We start from the raw sequence: 7984 nt of genomic DNA, 5'->3' as shown, positions 1-7984 counted from the left end.
AAAAAAAAAAAAAAAAAAAAAAAAAATTCAATGTCCATTTATGATAAAAACTCTCAACAAAATGGGTATAGAAGGAATGTACGTCAACATAACAAGGCCATATATGACAAACCAACAGCTAACATCACTCTTAACAGTGAAAAGCTGAAAGCTTTTCCTCTAAGATCAGGAACAAGACAAGAATGCCCACTCTTTCTACTTTTATTCAACATAGCACTGGAAGTTCTAGCCACAGCAGTTAGGCAAGACAAAAAACTAAAAGGAATCCAAAATTGGAAAGGAAGTAGTAAAACTGTCACTATTTGCAGATGACATCATACTATATAGATAGAACCCTAAAGACTCCACCAAAAAACTGTTAGAACTAATTAATAAATTCAGTAAAGTCACAGGATACAAAATCAATACACAGAAATCTTTGGCATTTCTATACACTAATAATGAACTATCAGAAAGCAAAAATAAGAAGACAATCCCATTTACAATTGCACTGCAAAGAATAAAATACCTAGGAATAAATTTAACCATGGAGGTGAAACACCTGTACACTAAAAACTATAATACAATGATGAAAGACATTGAAGAAGACACAAATGAATGGAAAGATATTCCATTTTTATGGATTGGAAGAATTAACATTATTAAAATTTCCAAACTACAGAGTCAACACAATCCCTATCAAAATTCTAATGGTATGTTTCACAGAACTAAAAGAAATAATTCTAAAATTTGTATGAAACCACAAAAAAGATCCTGAATAACCAACCAAAACAATCTTGAGAAAGAAGAACAAAGCTGGAGTTATCACACTCCTGACTTCAGACTATACTACAAAACTACAGTGATCAAACAGTATGGAACTGGCACAGAATTATACACATAGATAAACGGAAGGAATAGACAGCCCAGAAATAAACCCACACATATAGGGTCAATTAATCTATGACAATGTGGCAAGAATATACAATGAGGAAAAGACAACCTCTTCAATAAGTGGTGTTGGGAAAACTGGACAGCTACATGTATGATGATGGATGGTAACTAGACTTGTGGTGGTGATCACTTTAAAAAAAGAAAAGAAATGAAGTAATATGCTCACTCATATATCTCCTAGAAGACTGTCAGGGATTACTTTCTCACACCATATACAAAAATAAACACAGAATGAATTAAAGACTTAACTGTAAGATCTGAAACTATAAAACTCATAGAAGGGCTTCCCTGGTGGCGCAGTGGTTGAGAGTCCACCTGCCGATGCAGGGGACAGGGGTTCGTGCCCCGGTCCGGGAGGATTCCACATGCCGCGGAGCGGCTGGGCCCGTGAGCCATGGCCGCTGAGCCTGTGCGTCTGGAGCCTGTGCTCCGCAATGGGAGAGGCCACAACAGTGAGAGGCCCACGTACTGCAAAAGAAAAAAAAAACTCATAGAAGAAAAGATAGACAGTTTGCTCTTTGATGTTGGTGTTGGCAATATTTTTTTGGATATGTCTTCTCAGTCAAGGGAAACAAAAATGAAAACGGATATAAACAAATAGGACCACATCAGACTAAGAAGGAAACTATCAACAAAAAAGGCAGACTACTAAATGGCAGAAGATATTTGCAAATGATATATTCTATAAGGGATTTATATCCAAAATAGACAAAGAACTCACAACTCAACATCAAAGAAACAAATGGACAAATTGAAAAATGGGCAGAGCATCTGAATAGACATTTTTACAAGAAAACATACAAGTGGCCAACAGGCACATAAAAAGATGTTCAACATCACTAATTATTAGGAAAATGCAAATAAAACCACAATGAGATATCACCTCACACCCGTTAAAATGACTGTAGTCAAAAAGACAAGAAATAATGAATGTTGGAGAGGAGGTGGAGAAATGGGAACTCTTATACTCTGTTTGTAGGCCTGTAAATTGGTACAGCTACTATGAAAAATAGTATGGAGTTTCCTCAAAAATGAACTACCATATGATTCAGTTATTACACTTTTGTGTATTTATCCAAAGAATACAAAAACACTTAATTCGAAAAGACATATGCACCCCTTTGTTCATTTGCAGCATTATTTACAGTAGCCAAGATATGGAAACAACCTAAATGTCCATTGATGGATGAATGAATAAAGAAATTGTGGTATATATACACAATGGAATATTAGCCATAAAAAAATGAAATCTTGCCATTTGTGACAACATGGATGGACCTCAAGGGGATTATGCTAAGTGAAATAAGTCAGACAGAGAAATACAAATACGATATGATTTCACTCATATGTGGAATCTAAAAACACAAAACAAATGAACATACAAAATAAAGCAAAAACAAACTCATAGATACAGTGATCAGATTAGTGGTTACCAGAGGCGGATTTGTGGGTGGGTGAAATGGGTGAATGATGTCAAATGTATGATGATGGATGGTAACTAGACTTGTGGTGGTGATCACTTTAAAAAAAGAAAAAAAAATGAAGTAATATGCTTATTCATATATTTCTTAGAGATCTGTCAGGGAATATTGGTATTTACCAAAACATCATTTGCTCCTCAGTATTTCCCAGTTCCCATGCATTTGGGTGGGGTGTTTGACAAATTCTCACTAATAGAATATGAGAAGAAGTAACGTCATTCTGGTTGGAGGCAGGAGAGAGTAAGGGATACATTTAATCTCTGGGGCTGGAATTGAAAGACTTTGAGATGGCAGTTTTAAGTTGGAAGCAGCTTAGTGCTCTGAATTTCCACTTGTAGAGACCAGCACAGAATAGGTATGCAACCTGTATCAGATTGTAGCATGAATAAGAAATACATCTCCATTATTCTCCATTATGTTAAGCCACTGAAATTTGGGGGTTTATTTGTTACTAAAGCATAGCGTATTCTATCCTGATTACTAGAGTAATGATTTTATTTATGTGTTTTGATGATCAGATCATTAAAGATGATTGAGTGATATTAACCCTGACTCAATTATACTGTCCTTGAGAGTAGATTAAAGATGTTTGAATGATAATAACCTTGACTCAATTATACGATCCTTGAGAGTAGAGATTTTGTGTTCATGTATACATTTTTAGTGTCCAGACCAGTGCTAGGTATATGGCAGGCTTTCAATAAATATTCATTGGATAGATTAATACACAAACTCAGGGTAGTTATAAGGAGAAAACATTAGGACAGAGCCAGAGGAAATAATTAGTGATAAAATCCAGAAATATCTAATATACATATCTAGAGTTAGAAGCAGAATTTAGCAAAGAGGAGATTAAAGATTATCAAATGAAAATTGCTATTAAATTTGCAGAATTTGAACTCCCTTAGTAGTGTCCAGTGGTAAACTGTTTTTTGTGATTTATTGGGAGCAGGAAATGGGTATGGGCTAATGAGGAAATTTTGTCAGCTTCTCAGTTATCTCTTGGGGAGTCTCTATCTAGCTGATACTTCCTGGCTCAAAGGACATCTTCTCCATAGAGTTGGTAGGATCATAATAAACAAAGTACAAGGAAGGGGCACATTGTCCCTATTGAAAAAGCAGAAATTATTTCTCTAGTCATTATTACCTTCCATTCTCTGTCATGTGACCAGGGCCAATTCTTTCTATTTGCTCTAGGGCAAACCAACATTCCAGATCCTTGATGGAGGATGGGTATTGTGGCTAGTAGATGTTTAGCTAGGACATCAGACTGTGAAATTGTGAACACATTAATTAATTAGTTTTCTTTTAAGGATGTAAAATGACAGGAGTTATTTATCTAAGATTGATATATCTATATAGTTATCTAGATACCTATAGATAGATCTATGTATAGATATCTCCTGTCATATCAGGACTTTTACTTCAATACTGTTAATGGATGTTGAAATTAGTATGCAGAATAAATTAAGAACAGTACACTGAAATTACAGAAAAGGCATCTATGTGCCTGGTATATAGATTAAAAAAAAGAAAGAAAGAAAGAAAAGAAAAAGACAATCCTTGAGTATATATTTACTACAAAAAAGAACCTAGTATTATTGAATGATGTGCCTCTTATATAAGAATAAATAAGCCAGACACAAAAATGTAACAGAATTGATAAAGTACATTCAGCCTCAAAACAATTCCACTCTGCATTTTACATAGTCTGTTTATTTATTATAAAGTGTTATCTCTTTAAATCTTTTTGGCAGTCTCAGAGAGGAAGAGAACTAGGTTTTATCATCTGCAGATTGAAGACAAGGAATTTTCAATCCAAATCCATGGTCTGCTTGCTCAGGAGCCAATCGGCTCCTCTGTGGTCAGGCTGGCCCAAGCTCAGTTCTGCTGACTCCTAGTCTAGGGCTGTTTCCACTCCATCACATTTTAAGATGTAGGAAAATCGTTACTCTAAGGTCAGTTATAGATATGACAGCTAGGTATGGGGAGGGGGACAAACCAGCAGACTTTGCCACCATGGTTCACTGACAGCCTGAGATGCCCTAATATCTCATTCAGGGCCGTGCACACTTCAGACACAAAGAAGCACAGTTCAGCTCCATCCCTTTGATGTCTTTGGCCTGGCCCTCCCAGACAATCAGGTATAGCACCCTCCCTTGCATAGGTGATGGCCTTTCCTGAAGGCTATCAAACATATCTGCTGAGATGGCATTAAATAAAATGGCTGTCACCAAGCCATCTGGTGCATTTGAGCTTTCCCCCCTTCTAAGATGCAAGTTTTCAGTTCACACAGCACTTCAAATTCTTAATACACTTGACTAAGTCATTAATATTTCACTTTCATTACCATGTATTAATAACACAAGAATTTAGAGTGATCTTGTTCATCTAACTCCTAGAAAACAAATAATAACATTTGTGTATATTGATTGTCAGATAACTAAAGATGTTTAGCCTGGAGCTATGAGAAATCCACCAGCAGGCCCAGTTTTGGTTCTTAGCCATGTTCAAAGTATATCAAGCTGATATCTGTGAAACACTAGAGACAGCAGGAGAGGAGTTCTGGGAGTTATAAGGCGACCCCTAATGTCCCCCATATAGGTCCCCACAGTCCTTTATTAGGTGGTTTCTTCAGCAGGGAGTTGGAAATCCTGAAGGATACTCAAAGGATAGGCTAAAAATTTTGTCCTGGGAGGTTTGTTTCGTCTTATTTTATTTTTTGGTGTGCATAGGTGAGGACTCATTATCTTCCCTTTCCTTCTCTTTGTCTTGATGGTAGGTTCTGATGGTGAGAAAGTGCCTTAGACATTATTCAATGATTTAACATTCACTCAAATAAAGAGTTAGTATATATTTACCAAAAGCTGGGTACTGGGCTAGATCACTGGCAAGTTAACGTGGACAAAACAGTCCTATTTCCTGCTTACTAGTGGGTGAGACAAAAAATATGCAAGTGAGCTAACTTTAAAAAATTCCTTATGACTGTTATTTTCCAGCTTTATTGAGATATAATTGACATATAACATTGTATAAGCTTAAGGTGTACAATGCAGTAATTTGATATACATTTATATTGTAAAATGATTACCACATTAAGATTTGTTAATATCCGTTACCTCACATAGTTACCTTGTTTGTGTGTGTGCGTGTGCGTGTCTGTGTGTGTGTGTGTGTGTGTGTGTGTGGTGAGAACATTTAAGATCTACTCTCTTAGTAACTTTCAAGTATACAATACAGTATTGTTAACTATAGTCATCATGCTGTACATTAGGTCCCCAGCGTATTCATATTATAACTGGAAGTTTGTATCCTTTGACCTCTATCTCCCATCCCCACCACCTCCAGGAAACTGGCAACTATCAGTCTACTTTCCTTTCTATCAGTTTGGCTTTTTTAGATTCTACATATAAGTGATATCATAAAGCATTTGTCTTTCTCTGTCTGACTTATTTCACTTAGTAGAATTCGCTTAAGTTCATCCATGTTGTCGCAAATGACAGATTTTCCTTCTTTCTTATGCCTGACTAATATTCCATTGCTTATATATACCACATCTTTATCCATTCATCCATTGATGGACACCACTTAGATTGTTTCCATGTCTTGTCTATTGTAAATAATGCTGCAATGAACATAAGGGTGCAGATATCTCTTCCAAATAGTGATTTCATTTCCTTTGGATATATCCCAGAACTGGGGTTGCTAGATCACCTGGTAGTTTTTTTTTGTTTGTTTGTTTGTTTTAATTTTTAAAAAAATAAATTCAACATCTTTATTGGGGTATAATTGCTCCACAATGGTGTGTTAGTTTCTGCTCCACAACAGAGTGAGTCAGCCATACTACTGTCTTGATTACTGTAGCTTTGTAGTATAGTCTGAAGTCAGGCAGCCTGATTCCTCCAGCTCCATTTTTTGTTCTCAAGATTGCTTTGGCTATTCGGGGTCTTTTGTGTTTCCATACAAATTGTGAAATTTTTTGTTCTAGTTCTGTGAAAAATGCCAGTGGTAGTTTGATAGGGATTGCATTGAATCTATAGATTGCTTTGGGAAGTAGAGTCATTTTCACAATGTTGATTCTTCCAATCCAAGAACATGGTATATCTCTCCATCTGTTTGTATCATCTTTAATTTCTTTCATCAGTGTCTTATAATTTTCTGCATACAGGTCTTTTGTCTCCTTAGGTAGGTTTATTCCTAGATATTTTATTCTTTTTGTTGCAATCGTAGATGGGAGTGTTTTCTTGATTTCACTTTCAGATTTTTCATCCTTAGTGTATAGGAATGCCAGAGATTTCTGTGCATTAATTTTGTATCCTGCTACTTTACCAAATTCATTGATTAGCTCTAGTAGTTTTCTGGTAGCATCTTTAGGATTCAACATCATCCTCAATGGCGAAAAACTGAAAGCATTTCCACTAAGGTCAGGAACAAGACAAGGTTGCCCACTCTCACCACTCTTATTCAACATAGTTTTGGAAGTTTTAGCCACAGCAATCAGAGAAGAAAAGGAAAATAAAAGGAATCCAAATCGGAAAAGAAGAAGTAAAGCTGTCACTGTTTGCAGATGACATGATACTATACATAGATCACCTGGTAGTTTTATTCATAATTTTTTGAGGAGCCTCTGTATTGTTTTCCACAGAGGCTTTATGAGTTTACATTCCCACCAACAGTGTACAGGATTCCCTTTTCTCTACATCCTCTTGTTCACTTATATTTTGTCTTTTTGATCAAAGCCATTCTAACTGGTATGAAGTGATACCTCATCATGGTTTTGATTTGCATTTCACTGATGATAGCTGAAGCTGAACATCTTTCTTTGGTCTGTTAGCCATTTGTATGTCTTCTTTGGAAAAATATCTAGCCAGGTCCTTTGCCCATTTTTAAATGAGATTATTTGGTTTTTTTGCTATTGAGTTATGTATTTTCCATGTAAATATTGGATATTTAACCCCTTATCAGATATTTTGCTTGCAAATATTTTCTCCCATTCCATAGGTGGCCTTTTCATTTTGTTGATTGCTTTTTTGTTGTGCAGAAGCTTTTTAGTTTGAGGTAATCACATTTATTGATTTTTGCTTTTGTTGCTTGTGCTTTTGGTGTCATATCCCCCCAAAAAATCATTGCCAAGACCAACATCAAAGAGCTTTTTTCCTACATTTTCTTTTAGTTTTGTGTCTTACATTTAAGTCTTTAGTCCATTTTGAGTTCATTTTTGTGAATTGTGTAAGGTAAGGGTACAATTTCATTCTTTTACATGTAGTCATTCAATCTTCCAAGCACCGTTTATTGAAGAGACTCTCATTTCCCATGAGTATTTTTGGTTCCTTTGTCAAATATTAGTTGACCGTATATGCATGGGTTTATTTCTGGGCTCTTGATTCTATTCCATTGGTCTATGGGTCTGTTTTTATGTAAGTGAGCTAACTTGATAAATAAGATAATTCCAGACTATGATAAATACTATAAAGAAAATAAAACAGGCTGCTCTGACGTGTGTGTGTGTGTGTGTGTGTGTGTGTGTGTGTGTGTGTGTGTGTGTGTGGGGAGAGATCCCTTTTTTTATG

At 35.8% G+C, this 7984-nt stretch overlaps 1 pseudogene; it reads right to left on the bottom strand.

Annotated features, from left to right (window-relative positions):
* LOC103087107 (MARCKS-related protein-like) overlaps nt 1–7984 on the bottom strand; it is a 99943-nt pseudogene that overhangs the window by 63488 nt on the left and 28471 nt on the right.

This window comes from Lipotes vexillifer, unplaced genomic scaffold (assembly GCF_000442215.2).
Source record: "Lipotes vexillifer unplaced genomic scaffold, Lipotes_vexillifer_v1.1 scaffold164, whole genome shotgun sequence".
Lineage (NCBI taxonomy): Eukaryota > Metazoa > Chordata > Mammalia > Artiodactyla > Lipotidae > Lipotes > Lipotes vexillifer.
Note: the sequence above shows the minus strand (reverse complement) of the source record. Positions and strands in the feature narration are given on the sequence as shown.